Source organism: Anomaloglossus baeobatrachus, chromosome 6, assembly GCF_048569485.1.
Source record: "Anomaloglossus baeobatrachus isolate aAnoBae1 chromosome 6, aAnoBae1.hap1, whole genome shotgun sequence".
Taxonomy (NCBI): Eukaryota; Metazoa; Chordata; class Amphibia; order Anura; family Aromobatidae; genus Anomaloglossus; species Anomaloglossus baeobatrachus.
This window is the reverse complement of record NC_134358.1, coordinates 106,455,519-106,478,218: the sequence shown is the minus strand read 5'-3', so window position 1 is coordinate 106,478,218 and position 22,700 is coordinate 106,455,519.

Below are 22,700 nucleotides of genomic sequence, written 5' to 3'. Positions count from 1 at the left end.
AATTTATTATTTGTAATGGATCCCCACTCTAACAGGACATTAACTCTTTCACAATATTGGACGTATATGTGTACCGCCCCGCGGCCTTGGCTGCGGCCGCCGAGCCTCTCAGGTCCGTGCTCGTACTGCGGGTGGTGGCTCGAGCCTCTCACGGACCCGGGGTCACGTCGCTCTGCAAGGGGTAGTGGCGGTGCACGCAGGGGTTTGGGTGGTTGAATTAGCAAAGTTCGTGACGCCACCCACGGGTTGTGGTGATTGTATGGTGGACACCACCACTGCCGTTGACTAGGCCTCCCGGGGACGGTGTTATGCAGCTTGGTGTTAACCCCTCCGTGGGCAGGGGGCGATGGGCCTGCGGGAAGGTGAGGGCCGGGGTGCAGGGCGCAGTGTTGCGGTGCAGCGCAGTGCGGTGCCTGACAGCACTGGTGTACTCACTCTGACACAAGATAACGGAGTCTCTGGTAAACCAAATGGTAGAATGGACGGGGCCCACAGCCGGCTGCGGTGTTCTCCCTGGACGGGTTGGTGGCGGCTGTCGTTCCCTTTGCACCGATGTTGTGTTGTGAGTGACCCCTGTGCCTGGACACTAGTAGTCTGCTCCCCGGCGTATAAATGTCGTAGGAGCCCGTTTGCCTGCAGGCGCTGGCCCCTTGGATCTCTTGCCTTTGGCGGTGGCACTTATCCGGAATGGTTGGGCTGTTGCCTTCAATCAGGACTTGGGTGGGAATGAACCCCTGAGGTCAAGACCGCAATCAGTAAATTTGACTATAAGGGCGGCTTCTAGCCTAGTCGGGGTCTGAGTACCCTGCCTGGTGCTTGGCTTCCAATCGGCTCCCCGGTTCGGTACCGGCGGGCCACCGCCCGACCTCGGTCCTACGGTTCCACCGACCATACACCAACTCCTGCAGACGACCACCACCATCTGCCGACCTTGCTGGAGGTGCCTGGGCTCCGACCCAGACACCTAGACAGTCCGTGGCAGGCCTGGTCCCAGGTCTGCCCTTGATTTTCCCTCCTCACTCCTTCACTGTCTGCACTCCACTCTCCACTCCCGACTCTACTGACTGTTGTGTTTGCCCACCTCCAAGCCTGTGAACTCCTCGGTGGATGGAGTCAACCACATGGCTCCGCCCCACATGGTGTGGGCATCAGACCCTGGAGGGTGGCAACAAGGATTTTTGTGTGACTGGTGTCACCTATTCGGGGAAGGGGTGTGTGTGGTGTTGTGTCTGTGACTACCTGGCTAGTCCAGGGCGTCACATATGTATGCCTTCCCTCGGTTACCAGGGGCTGTGGAAGCAAGCCCATTGTAATCCTTGCTCATGGCTGCTGATCTGATCAGCAGACATGTGGGGCTAACAGGCATGGGTGATCAGACCTCCACCTGCACCACTTAGATTGTGCTGCAAAAATCTGATTTAAAGTGATGAGGCAGTGATCACAGAGCACCATAATGTTGCCATGGTAGCGTGGAGTCAGCTGATGACCCCCCTCACGCTACCATGACTCCCTTCCTGTGAGAACCGACAGGGCACTGACGCTCACAGTAATACAACATTTCTGCTGATCTGATAAAAAAAAATTTTAAAAAAAGTTTAAAAAATTAAAAAACAAATCTTGAAATCACCCCCTTTTCGCCCCATTGAAAATAAAACAATAAAAAAATTAAAAAACACATATTTGGTATTGCCACGTTCAGAAATACCCGATCTATCAAAATAAAAAATTAATCTATTTGGTTCACGGCGTAGTGAGAAATTCCAAGCACCAAAATTACGGTTGTTTGATTGTAGCAACATTGCATCAAAGTTCAATAACAGGAGATCAAAATGTCGCATCTAAGCAAAAATGATAAAATTTAAAAGAGTCCTTGATCCCAAAAAATGAGAACATTACAGGGCTTGGAAAATGGCCACAGAAGCGCTATTTTTGAGGGGGACAAATTTCTGAATTTTATTTCACCCCTTGGAAAAAAGTAAATCTATATTCAGTACAGACCAAAAGTTTGGACACACATTCTCATCTCTAGAACAACTGTTAAGAGGAGACTTTGTGCAGCAGTCCTTCATGGTAAAATAGCTGCTAGAAAATCACTGCTAAGGACAGGCAACAAGCAGAAGAGACTTGTTTGGGTTAAAGAACACAAGGAATGGACATTAGACCAGTGGAAATCTGTGCTTTGGTCTGATGAGTCCAAATTTGAGATCTTTGGATCCAACCACGGTGTCTTTGTAAAAAAAAAGGTGAACGGATGGACTCTACATGCCTGGTTCATGCATGGAGGAGGAGGTGTGATGGTGTGGGGGTGCTTTGCTGGTGACAGTGTTAAAGATTTATTCAAAATTGAAGGCATACAGAACCAGCATGGCTACCACAGCATCTTGCAGCGGCATGCTATTCCATCCAGTTTGCGTTTAGTTGGACCATCATTTTATTTTTCAACAAGACAATGACCCCAAACACACCTCCAGGCTGTGTAAGGGCTATTTAACTAAGATCGAGAGTGATGGGGTGCTACGCCAGATGACCTGGCCTCCACAGTCACCAGACCTGAACCCAATCCAGATGGTTTGGGGTGAGCTGGACCACAGAGTGAAGGCAAAAAGGCCAACAAGTGCTACGCATCTTTGGGAACTCCTTCAAGACTGTTGGAAAACCATTTCAAGTGACTACCTCTTGAAGCTCATCAAGAGAATGCCAAGAGTGTGCAAATCAGTAATGAAAGCAAAAGGTGGCTACTTTGAAGAACCTAGAATATAAGACATATTTTCAGTTGTTTCACACTTTTTTAAGTATTTCATTCCATATGTTTTAATTCATAGTTTTGATGCCTTCAATGTGAGTCTACAATTTTCAGAGTCCTGAAAATAAAGAAAACTCTTTGAATGAAGGTGTGTCCAAACTTCTTGTTTGTACTGTATGTTTGATATCTACAAACTTGTACTAACATGAGCCATTATACTGACACATCAGTGTTACCATATAGTGAACAGGGTGAATAAAAACCCCAAAACCTATCGTGCAATTGCACTTTTTTTTTTTTAATTTCACCGCAAAGGGATTTTTTTTCCCCATTTTCCAGCACTCTATGTACAACTAATAGTTTAATTCAAAGAATAACTTGTCCCGCAAAAAAACAAGTCCTCATGGGGCAATATTGACGAAAAAATAGAAAAGTCTCTTGGAAGAAGGGGAGGTAAAAACAAAAATGCAAAATCATTGGGGAGGGAAAGGGGTTAAAGACGTATTTCTCTACAGTTTATATTTCCATTTCTTTTTTTCATTCCCACCTATTATTATTTAGTTATTATTAACTAGATAATGAATGTACCCTTTAACCCTTCATTGCAAATTGATATACATGTATCTCAGCACTAGGGAAACTGTGTGTGGAAGGGGCTGTGAAGCTTACCTCTATCCATACTCAATAGACATCAGCTATTTTGAAATTTAGGTACTCCTTTGAAACTCAGTTGATAGCTAAACATCATTGGAGCCTTTGACATCTACAATACACTGCAATACTGTGATATTAAAGTATAAAGTATGAACTATCATCCAGTTGTCCCCTAAGCTGATTAAACGTAAAATTTAAAATAGATCAATGTGTATGTTTAATAGAGATGAGCAAACCGGTCGCGGTTCGGCTCGAGCTTGGTTCGCCGAACCGAGGTCTCGTTCGAGTTCGGTTTGCGAACCGGTTCGGCGAACCACTCGAACCCATAGGAAACAATGGGAGGCAATTACAAACACATAAAAACACATTGTAAATGTACACATGTGTCGCCCTGGGCAAGCCAGGGGACACAGATAACAACACCACCACACCCCACACTCCAGGTAGGCACACCTGCTAACCAGAAATCCTTGTTGCCTTCCTCCAGAGGTTGATGATGCACACCAGGGGGTGGGCCAGGCGGTTGGCTCCGCCCACCTAGGAGCTCACAACTCTGGAGGCAGGAAGTAAACCAGGCAGTCTAGTCAGGGAGGAGGAAGTGGAAGGAGTGAGGAGTAGCCCAGGCAGGGGCTAGAGCAAACAACGAGAAGTGAAAGTGAAGGGAAGGAAAGTGGAAAAGGAGGAAAGCAAGAAGGGAAGACAGCGCGGAGAGTGTGAAAAGCCTGAGAGCCCAGCTTTGTGTAGGGCTGGAACAGCAAGGTCAGCGACGGCGGTGACTGTCCGGAGTGGGACAGTTCGGAAGTTCCTGGAAGGACCCCGTTGGCTGTGTGCCCGGTGGTCTGGAGCAGTGTTCCGAAGGACAGTCAGCACCAGGGCAGGGGCCTCTCGGACCCCGGCAAGGCTAGGAGTCGCCCAATTTGCCGAATCCGTCAGTGACGGGGACGCAGATGCCCCAACAACAAAGTCCCGATTGACGGCAACAGCCCGACCATTAACGGGGAGACACCGCCACCGCCAAGGCACCAGTTTCCCCAGGGCCAGCGCCTGCGGGCAAAGTGTAGAGCTCCTCCGGCCCAGATTGCAGTCGGGGAGCGGGTAACCGGAGGGAATCCACCGATACCATCAGACCACACAGGTGCAAGGAAGAGAGAAGTCACCGTCACCTACCGGGAGTGCAGGTGCAGCCGTCTGTGGGACCGTCCTACCAGCCGTTGGTTTACCGTACAAACTGTGTCCGTGTCAGGCTGAGTGAGTACCATAGTGCCGCAAGGCACAGCGCTGCCCCCGCGTCCCTGCACCCTCCAGGCCCTACACTTCACATCTCTTCACCGGGCCCCGGGATCACCAACCCCTACCCACGGAGGGGCAACACAACACCTGGCTGCTCCCATCACCATCCCCGGGACCCCCACACCGAGCAGCGGTGGTGCAATCACCACAACCGTGGGTGGCGTCACGAACTATAACCCCAACAAACACCCCCCCTTTCACTCACGGGCGAGGAGTGCCGCTCGAGACACCCCGGGATCCGGCCCGCAGCTCGAGCCACCAGGAGCAACTGCCGGACCCGAGCAGAAGGGGTGAGCGCGGTGTGCTGACACCCTCCTCCCCGCCCGCGACAACTTGGCGTCACGAACAGGATCTTACCGCTCTGCCGTCAGGTAGAGGTGCGCCTTGTTACCGCCGGAGGCATCCGGCAGAAAAATTTCAGAAGCCGCCATCTTTGGCGCGAAAAGTTCCCGCTCGAGCGTCTTCTCGAGCAGTAGAGGCGCGAAGGCCAAAACTCCGCCCCGAGAGAGGAGGGGCCGGAAAGAGCTAAGGGGGACGTGATGGCGGCTGGCGGCATGTAGTCGCCGCTATAAAAGCAAGGACGCCAGGACCTTGCCAGAATACCGTTCCTGGAAGCAAACAGTGGAGATACCATGTGGATGCCGTCCCGAAACACCGTGGCCCCCGCGCCGGGAACCGCAGCGTGGGTGGAGACCCGGACCGCGCAGCTCCATCTAAGGCTGCAGGTCAAAATGCAGCTCCTCCTGGAGGAGTGGGAGACCGACATGGCGGACGTTTTGGCAGCCGTGCGGAGACGCGAGGAGGAAGCGGAGGAAGGGAGGGTGAGTGACCCACGCCCCTATGTCCCGGAGGGACCGGTCGCTGCGGCTGAGGGACCCGGTCCAAGCCCTCTCCCCCCGTTGTCTCCCTCGCCACCCGTCTCGGAGGCCGTGACCCCGCCACTAGGCCCGCTGCCACCGCAACCGGTAGCGATACCCAGCCCGTCCGCCCCAGCGGACCGACCTGTAGCCGGAGCCCGAAGCAAACCGGAGGCATTGCCATGGAAGGCCCCAAAGATTGCGCCAGAGACAGTCCCTGAGCAGATTCCCGAGCCGGAGCCGATGACCCGCTCCGAGCCGAAGGCCCAACTGCGGAAAGCCCCTGTGCCCATTCCCCACGCCTCGGCTGAGGTGGCGCCGGGTTGTTGCTGCAAGGCAGCGCCCAAGGCCATGACACCGCGGGATACGCCACCCACCTTCCTGACAGTGGGTAACGTGCTGAATGTCCCGCGGGGCTCAACCCGTGCGCCGGAGCCATACTGGGACAGGGAGCCGACCAAGCTGGGCCTGGAGATCGCGGAGAGGGAGCGTAGGAAAGCCGAGCTGGTGGCCCGAGCCATACGGGAAAAGGAGAACCTGCGGCAAGCGACCTTCCGTGTCCGGGGCCCGTTCTACGAGGGGCAGGTGAGGCGATTCGATATCCGCCGGGGCTACGGGTTCATATACGAACCGGGCCTGGAGGCCGAGGTGTTTGTAGCCCGGCGGGATGTGCATGCTCACCTGCCCGAAGAGCATCCTGGCCGCAATCTTATCCCGGGAGACATGGTGCGGTACACTCGGCACTGCGGAGAGAGGGGGTGGTTTGCCCTGGATGTAAAGCTGAGGGGCAGCCCGGAGAGCAAGATGAGCTCTGCACCCCCTCCCTCGGATGAAGCAGCAGCAGGACCGGAGTAGGGCAATGGAGGCCCGCAGCACCGTCCCCGTAGGGACCAGCACTTTGTTTGTTTGAAAGTTTGTTTGAAAATTCTGCAATGATGAAAAATGATTATCCGAGTTTTCACCTGATTGTCTGCAGTGATTTGCAACCGGCAGGAGCCGGCACCGTTGTCCCCTTGGGGACCGTTTAAGTTTAAAAATGCATGGGAACTGTCCATGGACAAGCCCGTGAACTCTGCAGGGCAACCACAAACGTTAGTGGCATGTAAATATGTTGGGTACCGTTACCGTTTCCGCAGGCCGCCTCCGGAGAGGCAGGTTGGAGGGAGGGCCCTGAGCAGAGCAGGCCAGGGCCCAGCCACCAAAGGAACCGGTGGCCACCCTCTGGAGGGCAAGGACAGATCCCGCTCGGGTGACTTGTGCTGGACTGTGGGTCAAGGGGTGCTGCCTGGGTTTTAGGGGCAGCATCAGGGCCAGGTTGCTTGGGTGGGAGAGAGCGGAAACCGTGACCGTACACCGTTGAAACGTTTAAAGTAAAAATGTGCCTCCCGTCTTGGGAAGAGTTATTGAAATGTATATATGTTTGATTAACCCTTGTTATCCCTTTTACAGAAAAATAAAACCGGTGTAGGACGGCAGCCTGCGGACGGTCTGCATTTTGCTAAGGGGGAATGTGTCGCCCTGGGCAAGCCAGGGGACACAGATAACAACACCACCACACCCCACACTCCAGGTAGGCACACCTGCTAACCAAAAATCCTTGTTGCCTTCCTCCAGAGGTTGATGATGCACACCAGGGGGTGGGCCAGGCGGTTGGCTCCGCCCACCTAGGAGCTCACAACTCTGGAGGCAGGAAGTAAACCAGGCAGTTTAGTCAGGGAGGAGGAAGTGGAAGGAGTGAGGAGTAGCCCAGGCAGGGGCTAGAGCAAACAACGAGAAGTGAAAGTGAAGGGAAGGAAAGTGGAAAAGGAGGAAAGCAAGAAGGGAAGACAGCGCGGAGAGTGTGAAAAGCCTGAGAGCCCAGCTTTGTGTAGGGCTGGAACAGCAAGGTCAGCGACGGCGGTGACTGTCCGGAGTGGGACAGTTCGGAAGTTCCTGGAAGGACCCCGTTGGCTGTGTGCCCGGTGGTCTGGAGCAGTGTTCCGAAGGACAGTCAGCACCAGGGCAGGGGCCTCTCGGACCCCGGCAAGGCTAGGAGTCGCCCAATTTGCCGAATCCGTCAGTGACGGGGACGCAGATCCCCCAACAACAAAGTCCCGATTGACGGCAACAGCCCGACCATTAACGGGGAGACACCGCCACCGCCAAGGCACCAGTTTCCCCAGGGCCAGCGCCTGCGGGCAAAGTGTAGAGCTCCTCCGGCCCAGATTGCAGTCGGGGAGCGGGTAACCGGAGGGAATCCACCGATACCATCAGACCACACAGGTGCAAGGAAGAGAGAAGTCACCGTCACCTACCGGGAGTGCAGGTGCAGCCGTCTGTGGGACCGTCCTACCAGCCGTTGGTTTACCGTACAAACTGTGTCCGTGTCAGGCTGAGTGAGTACCATAGTGCCGCAAGGCACAGCGCTGCCCCCGCGTCCCTGCACCCTCCAGGCCCTACACTTCACATCTCTTCACCGGGCCCCGGGATCACCAACCCCTACCCACGGAGGGGCAACACAACACCTGGCTGCTCCCATCACCATCCCCGGGACCCCCACACCGAGCAGCGGTGGTGCAATCACCACAACCGTGGGTGGCGTCACGAACTATAACCCCAACAAACACCCCCCCTTTCACTCACGGGCGAGGAGTGCCGCTCGAGACACCCCGGGATCCGGCCCGCAGCTCGAGCCACCAGGAGCAACTGCCGGACCCGAGCAGAAGGGGTGAGCGCGGTGTGCTGACACCCTCCTCCCCGCCCGCGACACACATACAGTTAATAAACATTGCCATAACACTTACTGGTCCCCGGGATGCGTCCTGCACTCTGTCTCCTGACGCTATTCCTCCCGATAATCGCTGTGTCCTCCCGGTAACCAGCAGCACTGACAGGACCTACGTGACATCCTCAAAATAGCATGTGACCAGTCACTTGTCTGTTATCTCATTGGCTACAGACTGGTCACATGGCTAGACGTCATGTCCTGTCCTAGGTCCTGTCAGTGCATCTCCCAGTACGCGGTGATCGTTTGTGTATCTCCGTGTACTGGCGAGATGCTCTGGCACACAGTCGTCTCCCCGTTCTGCTTCCCTATTCCGTTACTGACCGGCTGACACAGCTGGTACATAACGGAGATCACTGTTTTCATAGCAACACGCCTGTCAGTGGTGACGTCACCGCTATTCAGCACGGAGCCTCTGATCACTCAGGCTGCACGGGAAGCAGCGTCCTTTCTCCCATGCTGTCTGATGGAGCAGAGCTGAATGTGTTGAAGGGGAAAGAAGACAGAAGACCATGGATCGTGGAGGGGTGAGAGGGAGTAATACACATGGAGTCTCTAATGTGTCTGTGTATTTATTTCTATTAAAGTATTTTAACTGTGTGTGGGGTCTTTTTTTAACCCTTTATTGGAGATTCTTAATGACCGGGTCAAACTTGCCTGACATTAAGAATCTCTGGCTTAATACTAGCTAGTAATACAAAGCCAGTATTAACCCTTATTACCCAGCAAGCCACTGTCACCAGGGCTGTTGGAAGAGTTGGATACAGCGCCAGATGATGGCGCTTCTATGAAAGCGCCATTTTCTGGGGCGGCTGCGGACTGCAATTCGCAGCAGAGGCGCCCACAAACCTTGGGCTAACCTGTGCTGCGGATTCCAATCCCCAGCTGCCTAGTTGTACCTGGCTGGACACAAAAATGGGGCGAAGCTCATGTCATTTGTTTTTTAATTATTTCATGAAATTCATGAAATAATTAAAAAAAGGGCTTCCCTATATTTTAAGTTTCCAGCTGAGTACAAATAGGCAGCTGGGGGTTGGGGGCAGCCAGTACCTGCCTGCTGTACCTGGCTAGCATACACAAATATGGCAAAGCTCATGTCATTTTTTTTTTTATTATTTTTTTTTATTTTTTTGGCAAAAAAAGTAAAAAAATGCCTCCCTGGATTTTGAATTGCCAGTGAAGGTAACACCAAGCAGTGGGGGTTGGCAGCCAGTAGCGGCTTGGATTATCCATAGCTAGCAATACAAAAAATGCAGTGGGAGCCCATATATATTTTTTTTTAATTATTTATTTAAATAACTAAAAAAAAAAAAGAAAGAAGGGCTTCCCTGTATTTTGATTGCCTGACATGACAGAACTGTAAAAATAAATTATTAAAAAAATGATGTAGCGCCCCGTGGTATTTTTGATTCTCAGCGCAGATAAAGCAGACAGCTACAGGATGCCACCCCCATCTGCCTGGCATTGCCTTGGCTGGCAATCAAAATACAGGGAAGCTCATTAATTTTTTTTATTTAAAAAAATAGTTTAAAAAAAATGTGTGGGGTCCCCCCATATTTGATAGCCAGCTAGGGTAAAGCAGACGGCTGTAGCCTGAAAACCACAGCTGGCAGCTTTACCGTGGTTGGAGATCCAATGTGGAGGTCACCCCAGGCTCTTTTTTTATAATTATTTTATAAATAATAATAATAAAAAAAAAAGTATGGTCCCCCCAAAATTGGATCACCAGCCAAGGTAAAGCGGAAAGCTGGGGTCTGATATTCTCAGACTAGGGAGGTCCATGGTTATTCGACTCTCCCCAGCCTAAAAATAGTAGGTCGCAGCCATCCCAGAAGTGGCGCATCCATTAGATGCGCCAATCCTGGTGCTTCGCCCCAGCTCATCCCGTGCCCTGGTGCGGTGGCAAATGGGGTAATATATGGGGTTAATACCAGATGTGTAATGTCACCTGGCATCAAGCCCTGGGGTTTGTGAGGTCAGGCATCTATCAGTTACCCGACATCACCAACCCAGTCAGTAATAAAAAAAAAATAGACGACAAACACATTTTTATTTGAAAAATCACTGCCCAAAACATTCCCTCTTTCACCAATTTATTAGAAAGAAAAACAAATCCAGGTCTGGTGTAATCCAAGCGGTACCCATGACGATCCATACCATAGTCACTGTCCCAGTCCATGAAGAACAGAATGTTCCCCATTGGCTGGGAGAGCAATGCAGTGACCTGAGCTAACATCAATAGGTCAGCCCAGGTCACTGCAGGGCATGACAAGTGCTGCTGTCAGGAGCATAGCGAGGTACATTACCTGCGGTGACGATCTCCTGCACTGCTGATAGCAGACCTGTCACTGACTTCAATGACCTTTACAGCCAAGTATCGCGAGAGCCTGTGACGTCACCGCTAGTGACAGTCTCTGGTCGGCAGCAAGAGGAGGAGATGTGACAAGCGGCGGCCATGGAGGACAGTGACAGCTGAGGTCGGGAGGGCGGGACTTCATCACCGCAGGTAAGCCGAGCGGGGCCATGTGTGCGGAGTCCCAGGTGGGCAGAGCCAAGTGGGGTAATGTGTGCAGAGTCCCAGGTGGGTGGAGCCAAGCAGGGTAATGTGTGCAGAGTCCCAGGTGGGAGGAGCCAAGTGGGGTAATGTGTGCAGAGTCCCAGGTGAGCGGAGCCAAGCGGGGCCATGTGTGCAGAGTGCCAGGTGAGCGGAGCCAAGCGGGGCCATGTGTGCAGAGTGCCAGGTGGGCGGAGCCAAGCAGGGCCATGTGTGCAGAGTGCCAGGTGGGCGAAGCCAAGCAGGGTAATGTGTGCAGAGTCCCAGGTGGACGGAGCCAAGCGGGGCCATGTGTGCAGAGTCCCAGGTGGGTGGAGCCAAGTGGGGCCATGTGTGTGGAGTGTCAGGTGGGCGGAGCCAAGCGGGGTAATGTGTGCGGAGTGAAAGTGGGTGGAGCCTAGCGGGTCCATGTGTGCCGGCGGCGGAGTGCGAAGTGGGTGAAACCTAGCGGGGCCATGTGCGCTGAGGACGCCAGTGCCGGGGACTGCATGGCTGAGGACGTGTGAGTGTGAGTGTGAGTGTGAGTGTGAGTGTGTGTGTAGAGTGCAGGAGGGGGCGGAGCCCAGCGGGGAAGTGTCGGCTCCCTGCACTCGTAACTAGGATAAATTTCGGGATACTAAACAAACGCTTTGCTTGGATACCCGATGTTTATCTTGGTTACCAGCTTACCGCAGGCTGCCAGCGATGGCTCCCTTCACACTGTAGCTGTAAAAAGCCCTGCTTTTGCTGATAGAACCGTTCTCAAACGTAACTCGAACTGCCGAACTTTTACCAAAAAGCTCGAGTTCTAGTTCGATCTAGAACACCCCCCAAAATCACTCGAACCGCGAACTGGAGAACCATGAACCGCGCTCAACTCTAATGTTTAAAGAAAAAAAATTAAAATATATATATACAGTCATATGAAAATGTTTGGGCACCCCTATTAAAGGTTAACCTTTTTTCTTTATAACAATTTGGGTTTTTGCAACAGCTATTTCAGGTTCATATATCTAATAACTGATGGACTTTCTGGATAGAAATGAGGTTTATTGTACTAACAGAAAATGTGCAATCCGCATTTAAACAAAATTTGACCGGTGCAAAAGTATGGGCACCCTTATCAATTTCTTGATTTGAACACTCCTAACTACTTTTTACTGACTTACTAAAGCACTAAATTGGTTTTGTAACCTCATTGAGCTTTGAACTTCATAGGCAGGTGTATCCAATCATGAGAAAAGGTATTTAAGGTGGCCACTTGCAAGTTGTTCTATTTGAATCTCCTATGAAGAGTGGCATCATGGGCTCCTCAAAACAACTCTCAAATGATCTGAAAACAAAGATTATTCAACATAGTTGTTCAGGGGAAGGATACAAAAAGTTGTCTCAGAGATTTAAACTGTCAGTTTCCACTGTGAGGAACATAGTAAAGAAATGGAAGAACATGGGTACAGTTCTTGTTAAGCCCAGAAGTGGCAGGCCAAGAAAAATATCAGAAAGGCAGAGAAGAAGAATGGTGAGAACAGTCAAGGACAAACCACAGACCACCTCCAAAGACCTGCAGCATCATCTTGCTGCAGATGGTGTCAATGTGCATCGGTCAACAATAGAGCGCACTTTGCACAAGGAGAAGCTGTATGGAAGAGTGATGCGAAAGAAGCCGTTTCTGCAAGCACGCCACAAACAGAGTCACCTGAGGTATGCAAAAGCACATTTGGACAAGCCAGTTACATTGTGGAAGAAGGTCCTGTGGACTGATGAAACAAAGATTGAGTTTTTTGGTCATACAAAAAGGCGTTATGCATGGAGGCAAAAAAACACGGCATTCCAAGAAAAGCACTTGCTACCCACAGTAAAATTTGGTGGAGGTTCCATCATGCTTTGGGGCTGTGTGGCCAATGCCGGCAGCGGGAATCTTGTTAAAGTTGAGGGTCGCATGGATTCAACTCAGTATCAGCAGATTCTTGACAATAATGTGCAAGAATCAGTGACGAAGTAGAAGTTACGCAGCGGATGGATATTTCAGCAAGACAATGATCCAAAACACCGCTCCAAATCTACTCAGGCATTCATGCAGAGGAACAATTACAATGTTCTGGAATGGCCATCCCTGTCCCCAGACCTGAATATCATTGAACATCTGTGGGATGATTTGAAGCGTGCTGTCCATGCTCGGCGACCATCAAACTTAACTGAACTGGAATTGTTTTGTAAACAGGAATGGTCAAATATACCTTCATCCAGGATCCAGGAACTCATTAAAAGCTACAGGAAGCGACTAGAGGCTGTGATTTTTGCAAAAGGAGAATCTACAAAATATTAATGTCACTTTTATGTTGAGGTGCCCATACTTTTGCACTGGTCAAATTTTGTTTAAATGCGGATTCAACATTTTCTGTTAGTACAATAAACCTCATTTCTATCCAGAAATTTTACTGAGTCCATCAGTTATTAGATATATGAAACTGAAATAGCTGTTGCAAAAACCCAAATTGTTATAAAGAAAAAAGGTTAACATTAATAGGGGTGCCCAAACTTTTTCATATGACCTGTATATATATATATATATATATATATATATAATATATATAATATAATATAAATATATATAATTTATTTTAATGAGTGAAATAGAGGGGAGTTTGAGTTTACATATACAGTGTGTGTGTGTGTGTGTGTATGTATATATATATATATATATATATATATATATATATATATATATGTATGTATATATATATATATATATATATATATATATATATATATATATATATATACACACAAATGGCTGTTATTTGTTTATGTGTCTCAGTATGGGATTTTATATTTTGTGCTCATTATTGGACCACTATTATATCTCCTATATGTACCCCGTCTCCCATGTGTGCTCCTGATATCGGAGTTTTGTCACCACGACCCACATTGATTTACTTATATACTTGCAGGGATATAGTGGACTCTACACCACGTCTAAGGCCCTGTGCGCACTGACCGTTTTTTCCTGTGGATTTCCTGCGGTTTTGCTGCATGTATCGCTGCATGTTATGTTCATAACATCTCTGCAGTGATTCACCAGCAAAACCTATGGGGAAAAAAATGCTGTGCGCACTATGCAGAATTTGACAGCTGCATGTTTTGCTGCGGGATTCCCACAGCAAAAACAATTGCATGTCACTTCTTTTCCGCAGGTCCTTGCGGGATTTCACTCCATTGACTGCAATGTTATCGTGAAATCCCACAGGGAAGTGATGTCATTACAGGAAGAGGAAGCGGAGCAGACACACACACATCACAGACACAAACAGAACACAGACATAGAACACAGACACATCACTCACACACAGACATATAGACTACACATACATATCAAACGGAAATATAGAAAAAAAAACACGTGGGCTCCGCCGTATTTTTACCTTCCAGCCGAGGTAAGCACACAGCGGTGGCCCGGTATTCTCAGGCTGGGGAGGATGGGGGGCAGGGTTAATGTCCCCCCTCCTCCTGCAGCCGAGAATATCAGCCGCAGCTGCTCCGGGACTGTCGCATGCATTATGCGGCAGTCCCGGAGTGTCCCCGGCTCTTCTAGATGCCGTGATGCGGTGGCTATCTAGGTAATAATGAGTTAATGGCAGCGCATCGCCGCCACTAACTCCAGGCTTGATCATGGCAGCATCTATGTGACAGCTGACATGATCAACCCGTAAGTAAAGTGAATAAACACAGACACCGAAAAATCCTTTATTTTAAATAAAACACAAAAAAGCCTCCTCTCACCCGTTTATTAACCCCTCCCATCACACAGCTCTGGCGTAATCCACAGGTCCGGCGTAATCCATGTCCTGCGATGCTTGCATCCAGAAGTGAGTGACACAGACACAGCTGAATGCAGCCTCGCAGCGAGACAGCAGAGGTAACCACAGAGCATTTCCCACGGCCGGTAATGTGAACTCACATTACCGCTCGGGAGAAATGCAGCGTGTGCTCACAGGGACTCTTTCTATCCCTCTATGTATCCTTCTATCTGTCTATCTATTCCTCTATCTGTCTATTTATCTATCTACTCTCTATCTCAGAAGGAAATGACTTTTTTTTTTTCAATGTGCTTTATTGCATGGAATGCATTAAAGCACATGTACCAACCCGCACGCGGCAATACCGCAGAAAAACCGCGGCAAACCACATGCAGTTTTCGGGTGCAGTTTGCCGCGGGTGCGGTAATCTTTCAGACCCTGTAGAATTTTGTTAAGAAAATTCCGTTTTCCAGTGCGCACAGGGTCTTAATGATGTTTTTGTCCTGCCCTATTATTTAGTTACCATGGTGTTCTAATGTGGTCTGGTGGTGACGATACTCACGCCATGTTTAGGATGGTTCTGTGAAGCTGGGGACGCCCACTTCCTTACCCACAATTGAGATGTCTGCGGCGCATGCCTCCTGCCGTTCCCTATCTCACCCACACTGAGGATCTCGTCACGAGTGAGTCACTTCCGCCATCTAGACCCGGAAGTGACGGGCGAATGAGGGACGTCTGACGGGACGAATGCGGCGCAGGTGATGGCACTCTCTATCATCTTTGGAGCATATATGGGAGGTTTCAGAGGTACACTAGCCACACACTGCCCCCCAAAGAAGCAGGCGCAGCGAAACGCGTTGAGGGTTCCTCCCCTGTACCGGACTTCTGCCCTGGCATTTGCCAAAGCACTATTCCACTTTTCTAATGGATAAGTGGCAATCACAGCATTGATTTATATTTATTTCCTCCCTGGTATGGAATTGCTCCTGGTCCACTTGTATATCTATTGTGGCAGAGGCCCATGGTCTGGGAACCTGTTTTCTGGGACTTCCTTCCTGCACTTATGTATGTTTAATATTTATCATGATCCCTGTCTCCTTGTTCATAATTGTCTGCACAATAAATTACCATTTTGATATTCTCAAGGAGTCTTTACACTTTTTTGTATATTTATGGGCCCTTTAACACTCCTTCCTTTTCTCTGTTTAATTATGTACATGTGGAGTGGCCTCTATAGATTTATTCCTATCCCATCTGATACCCTGAAACTTTGTCATATACAGTATATATGTAAACTCAAACTCCCCTCTATTTCCCTCATTAAAATAGAGAAAATTAAAAAAACAAATAGGTTATTTTCTTATTTGGTTATTCTTGCATCCAAAAAGTCCTGCATATCAAAATATAAAATTAATGAACACAAACAATAAAACACTGTAAGGGGATAAAAAGTAAAAGTGCCAGAATTTTGTGTTTTTGATCATCACAGCTCCCTAAAAAAGTGTTAATGGAAACGAATGAAAATGTCATGTACCTGAAATTGATATCAATATAATTGTTAGCTCACCTCACGTAATATAAGCCCGCTCATGGCTTTGGCAACAAAAAAATGTAAATGTTACGGGTCTCACCAAACTATTTCTTTTACACACTTCTGAATTTTTCCCACTTTAAAAAAAAAAGACAGCACCAGGCAATGTTTATCATATAATGACCACTGTAAAAAACAAAAAATCAAAATACATCGGTCAAATATTGTTTTCACCATTTCAGCCCACTGTAGAATTTTTTACTATTTTTCGGTACTTTGTATGATAAAATGGATAGTGTCATCCAAAACTCCAACTCTTCCAATAAAAAAATAAAACAAGCTGTCATAGCTTCGTTGGCAGAAAAATGAAAAATGTTATGTCTCTTGGAGGAAGGGGAGAGAAAAATGCAAACCTAAAAAAAAGCGCACGTTGCGTCATGTCACTGCAGAAAATTCTGCAGTGATATGTGCACTTCAAATCGCTGCAGAAACATGGCGTAATGGATGCAGTGTTTCCGCAGATTACATGCCGATTTCATGCGCTCGGGATGCTGCCTCTCCCATAGACAGAGTGGGAGCTGCATCCAAAGCGCACGAAATAAGGGACAAGCTGCATTTTTTAACACAGCGATTTGGATCAAAATTTCAGCATGCAAATCGCTGCACTTTCAAATAAAACGTGCGGATGGATTATGGATGGATTATGCACAATCTTCATAGATTGTGTTGGGGACGCAGGACGCATGCATTTACGCTGCAGTGCTAGACGCAGCGTAAATGCATGCAATACGCATAGGTGCGCACATGCCCTTAGTCATTGATTTTTACCATGGTTGAGAGGTTTTCCCTGAAAGAAGAAGAATTTATTCCACATTTTGAAGCTACAGATGTGTCAGGGCTCATGCGCACGTTGCTTATTTTTTAGCGTTTCTGCAGCGTTTTGAGCAGCAGCGTCAAATTGGCAAAATGCATTCGTTCTGTTTCCCCAGAAAAGTCTATGATAATCCTGCAAAATCCGTATATACGGAAATGCTTGCATACAGAAATGCTATGATTAGAACGTGTAAAGCTCACAAGGCTGCGGACATGAAGCGATACCTCATGCAGACCTTACTACATATCATTGGATATGGTGGCTGCGTGGAGTGGCCTCCACGCTCACCTGACCTGACCCCATTGGACTTCTTTTTGTGAGGTCACATCAAACAGCAGGTGTATGCGACCCCTTCACCAACATTGCAGGACCTACGACGACGTATCACAGATGCTTGGGCAAACGGGTCATCTACTATATTGCACACCGTGCAGCAAGATACAGTATGCTGTCCAGAGTCCAGGTGTGCATTGCAGCTGACGGGGGCCACTTTGAGCATCAAATTTAAATGAGCTCCATATGCGTGACCAGCATTCAATGTTTTGGGGGGGTCATGGGTTTCATATTATAGCATTTCTGTATGCAAGGTGTCGATTCGTATTGAATTGATGATGCCCTACAATTTTTTTAATTCACTTTTTTTTCCTCGTTCCGTTTTCAAGATAACAATGCTAACTCCGTTGTTTTCCATCAGGTGCCGCAATTGGTGGTTTCATTGCGTAGCGCATGGCTACTTTACTATACCTAGACACCACTTCTATGCCTATAGCTGCCGCCGTTCTCAAGTTAATGGCGGTGGACAGGATATGGGTGGACACACTATATTTCTGTGCTGTCAACTGGTCCACAGTTTCTCAGTTTCCATGCTCTAAATACCTTTTTTAGTGGCCTTAGTGGTTGTCATCTAACTTCTACAAACCGAGAATGTTTGATTCTATGACTATGTTTCATCCAGACCATCAATTATCTGACCAATATTGATGACGGCGTGTGGTGAACTCAGACAATCATGATCATGAAGAGGTGTATGCCAATTTGAGAATCTGATGCATCTGACAAATGGCGTGCACCATGCCAGAAATCTTAGTATACTTCATGACTGGAGTAAAATGTCTGCAATGGATATTGCCACAGCTTTTCATGAATTAGATGAGGTGTGGTATCACGCCCCTGTCCCCCCTCTGCACTCCACATGTTGTCATAACTGGGAGAAACTGGTGTGATAACTCCAAAAGTCGCAACATATTTGTGTTTTTCAAAGCAATTTACAACAGAATTGTTTTAATGAATTAGGGAATATATCTTATGCATAGTCATTCCTATAACCTTCACTACTGATGGATGTAAGACGTTTGGATTGTGTAACGCCTGTGCCGACAGTTTCACCCAGCGGTAACTCCTCAGTCCCCAGCTCTGCTGCTGTTTCCCAGGGCCTGCGCACACCATACAGGCCTCCTGAGCGGGCCCGTAGGATGTACGGGTGGACATGCCCTTTTCTTAAAGGGCCAGTGTACCCTTACCCGGAAGTGTCTTTCAGCTCGACTGAAAGGCATTGGGTATTTAGGGCACATTCCCCTTAAGGGAGGTGCCTGGGCAATGAGTGCTATACTTGCTAATTCCCAGGTTCCTTTTATGTGCTGCCGGTGCTGTAACAGTGCTGTGTACTGTTGCTGATTCCTATCTGTGTTTCACTGCATGACAAGTCCGGTACTGCTGCTATAACTAGCCATGTCGGCTGCTTCCATGATATTCACTGCTGCAAGTATCCTCTAGCTGCTCCTACAATATCTGCTGCTGCAACAAAACATGCCAGTCGTTCCTATGATACCAGCCGCTGCAACTACCCATACCAGCTGCTGATACTGTATACATCCATCCCGGCCAAATTCACATAACCGGCTTCTGCTATCAAAGACTGACTGTGTCCTTACCTGTGAATCCACCCTCCCGAAGTACCATTGATCCACTGGGGCTGCGGTCTGTTAGCTACTTACCAGCATGTGTCTATCACCAACTCCGGTGACTTTGGTGAAAACTCGGTAGCCGTTGTTCCTCCAGGCCAGTGATTGGAACCTTCAGTCCAGTGGACCCACTAATCATGTGCTTACCAGGCGAGCATTACAGATTGTGTAGTGTTGACTCTCTTTGACAGTGATATCCATCCTGTCACTCTGAGATTAAAACTGCCAACATGCCCATATACCTGAAGGTTCTATGAAGATACATGGAGTTGTAGTTTTACAATACCTTGAGAGCCTTCATTTGGAGATTACTGCCCTATAGGAAAACAGTATAGGTTCCCCACAGTTAGGCTGGGTTCATATGATTGTATAAAAAGTCAATTTCCTTCAGAAAACTCAGACAATTTTTTTTCTCACTTGTCATCCATCTGCAATGTTTTTCTACAGCAGCAATTATTCATAATTTATAAAACCATTTACTTTCTGATGTTAAAGAATTGCTATGTATCCATAAACAGATGATATACTGGTGCTACATGTGACACTCTTTTCTGTGCGTACATAGACTTGAATTGGTGAATTTCATCTCAATTCTGAAAGAAACTAGAGCAAGATGTGAATTTTATTTATTATTTTTTTATTTTTTTTTCACATGCAACTTTGGTCCATGGAAAAAAATGCTCTTTTGCACAGCCCCATTGAATAACATTGGTCCGAACGCAGTTCGTTATTTGCACCGAAAATACGGTTGTGTAAATAAGCCCTATTGCAATGTATGGAGTTGTTGGAAAACTCACGAAAAGATGATGACTTTTTTTATTTTATTTTTATAAAATTGTAACAATCCTAGAGTAAATGTGTAAGCCATAACATTAAAATTAACAAATACCCATGATGGAAATGAAAGAAACATTTTAATTTAATTGATATTTTAGAATGTTTATTAGGACTGCGCCATAATTAATTCTCTCTTTACTTCGGGGCTTGAAATAAGTAAATATTTGTAGATTAAACCATTAAGTGCTACGTTTGTCATCATTAATTATAAACATGTTTATTCCCATACAGCGACTGTTGAGCTGCTTAGAAGTAGGAAATAGAATTCACAGTGGCCAATGTGCATGTTAGCTTTGTGTAATGATTGGCTTGTGGCTATGTGCTAGATGGAATGCACATGTTTGTGGGTCAGATGGGTCTGTTCTATTCTCAGATCAAATTAGATTTACAAAGCTCTGGATTTTTCAACACTGTTAACAGTTTTGGTGCCAAAAAGTCATTGCTTTTTGGCAACGGAGATCAACTGCACACTTGCAGCATTTATTAACCCAGCAAAGTAATAAACTGTAAGCACAGATTTTACCAATGATGATTTATGCTTCTATGCTGCTCAAGAATCACTCATTCTAGGCTGGACATCGCTGGTTGTTTGTGATGGGCAGAGCCTGACTGTAAAAGTCCGGATCTACACGGGCTCCTAAGTACCCCTGCAATGTTCCCAGGGAACCCCGGGTAACTATCCGGATCCGGCCACCTAAGTAATTTAAAAAAAAATAAAGGAAAAAGAAAGGAAAATAAGTAAAAGCAGTTGCGTTATAATTACAAACCTCCGCACAGCTGTAACACTACTTCCGGGGCCGCTGCATTCTACTTCCGGACCAATCATTATCTTCCATACTTATGCACTGCTTCCCGTACCCACTGGCAGTCCCAGCATTTCTGATTGGTTGCAGTCAGACTGTGTCTACACCCTGTGTGACAACGTATCTGACTGCTTACAGTTGCACACTCTATGTGTCTGTATGTGTGACGGACGGGGAATGAGACGGACGGACAGGGAATGAGACGGACGGACGGGGAATGAGACGGACGGACGGGGAATGAGACGGACGGACGGGGAATGAGACGGACGGACTGGGACTGAGACGGACAGACGGGGAATGAGAGAGCCCGGCAAAAAGACAGCCCTGGTAAGAGACAGATGGGCAACGAGAGAGACAGACACACATAGAGACAGACACAGAGATGGAGACTGATACAAATACAGACAGAGAGATAGAAACAGATAGACAAGGAAAGAGACAGACAGAGAGACAGACAGACAGCAACACACATACAGAGACTGGGAGTGAAACAGAGAGACAGTTACTATCCCAGGCAATGCCTGGGTTCTACAGCTAGTAAATAAATAAAGTTGGATTAGGGTCCTCCCATATTATGATACCCAGCACAGATAAAGCATATGGCTTCAAGCTGCAGCTTCCAGCCATGTGCTTATCTTGGCTGTGTATCAAAATAAGAGAGACCCCATGCGGCTTTTTTAAAAATTATTTAAGTTAATAATTTTTTTTAAACTAGCATGTAGTCCCACCAATTTTGATACATAGTCATGATAAAGCCGACTTGGGGGTTGGTATTCTCAGGCTGGGGAGGCCCATGGTTATTGGGGCCCCCCTGCCTAAAAAAAAGCAGCCTGCAGCCGCCCAAGAATGTTGCATCCATTAGATACGACAATCTCAGAACTTTACCCAACTCATCCTGGTGCGGTGGCAATTGGGGTAATAAGGGGTTAATGACAGTTCAAATCTGTCACTATGCCCCAGATTAATAATGGAAAGGGTCTATGAGAACCCCCCACTACTAATCTGTAAGTGAAAAGAAATAAACACCAAAAAAATCCTTTCTTGGAAATAAAATACAAAAATATACCCTCTTTCTTCAATTTATGAACCCCCAAAACATCCATTTCCGATGATGTAATCCACACGAGCTCTCACAGTGATTACAGCTTTGCTCCATACTCAAGTCACAGTACACGGGCACAGAACATGTCCATATGCTGTGGGCTTCAGGCAGAGAATGACTGAGCCACAGCGATGAGCGGTGACGTCATTCAGTGTATTTCTGGTTACAGCTTGAGGTTCCCATGGCACCCCAGCTTTCACTGCAGGTAAACTGACCTCAGGTGACCTCATTAAACTCAGTGACCTCACCTCACAGGCCTGCAAGTTCTGGCAGAAATTTATGTTTTCTTGCCAAGAGATGCAGATTTGGTGCTGAAATTTATACACCATATTCTGCACCAAATCTGAATGTTCTGGCAAAAAAATGCATGAAAATAAAATGTGGTTCTGATGTGTTTTTTTTTTTTTTTTTTTTTTTATTATTAGGAGATACTGATTTGGTGGAGGAATATACTATATACTGTAAATTTCAGAACCAAATCTGCATATCTTGGCAAAAAATGCACAATAACTGTTTTGATGCTGTTTTAGTGCTGCTTTCTGCCAGGAGCTGCTATTACTAAAATGTCTGCACCTGATTTCTTCACAAAATTTGCATTTCCTGGCAGAAAACCACACCAAAACTGCGTCAAAAACATTTTTTGTGCAGTTTTTTGCAAAGAGATGCAATTTTGGGGCTGAAATATATACACCATATTTCTGCACCAAATCTGCATCTCCTAGCAATAAATTGCATCAAAATCAAATCCTGTTTTGATGCTTTTTTTGCCAGAAGATTCAGATTTGGTGCAGGAATATGGTGAAATTAAATTTCAGCATCAAATCTGCATCTCTTTGCAAAAAAATGCGGGTTTTCTGCCAGGAGATGCAGGTCAGTTCACCTGAGGTGAGGTCACTGAGTTTAATGAAGTCACCTGAAGTCAGTTTACTGGCAGTAACAAGTGTGGTACGGTGG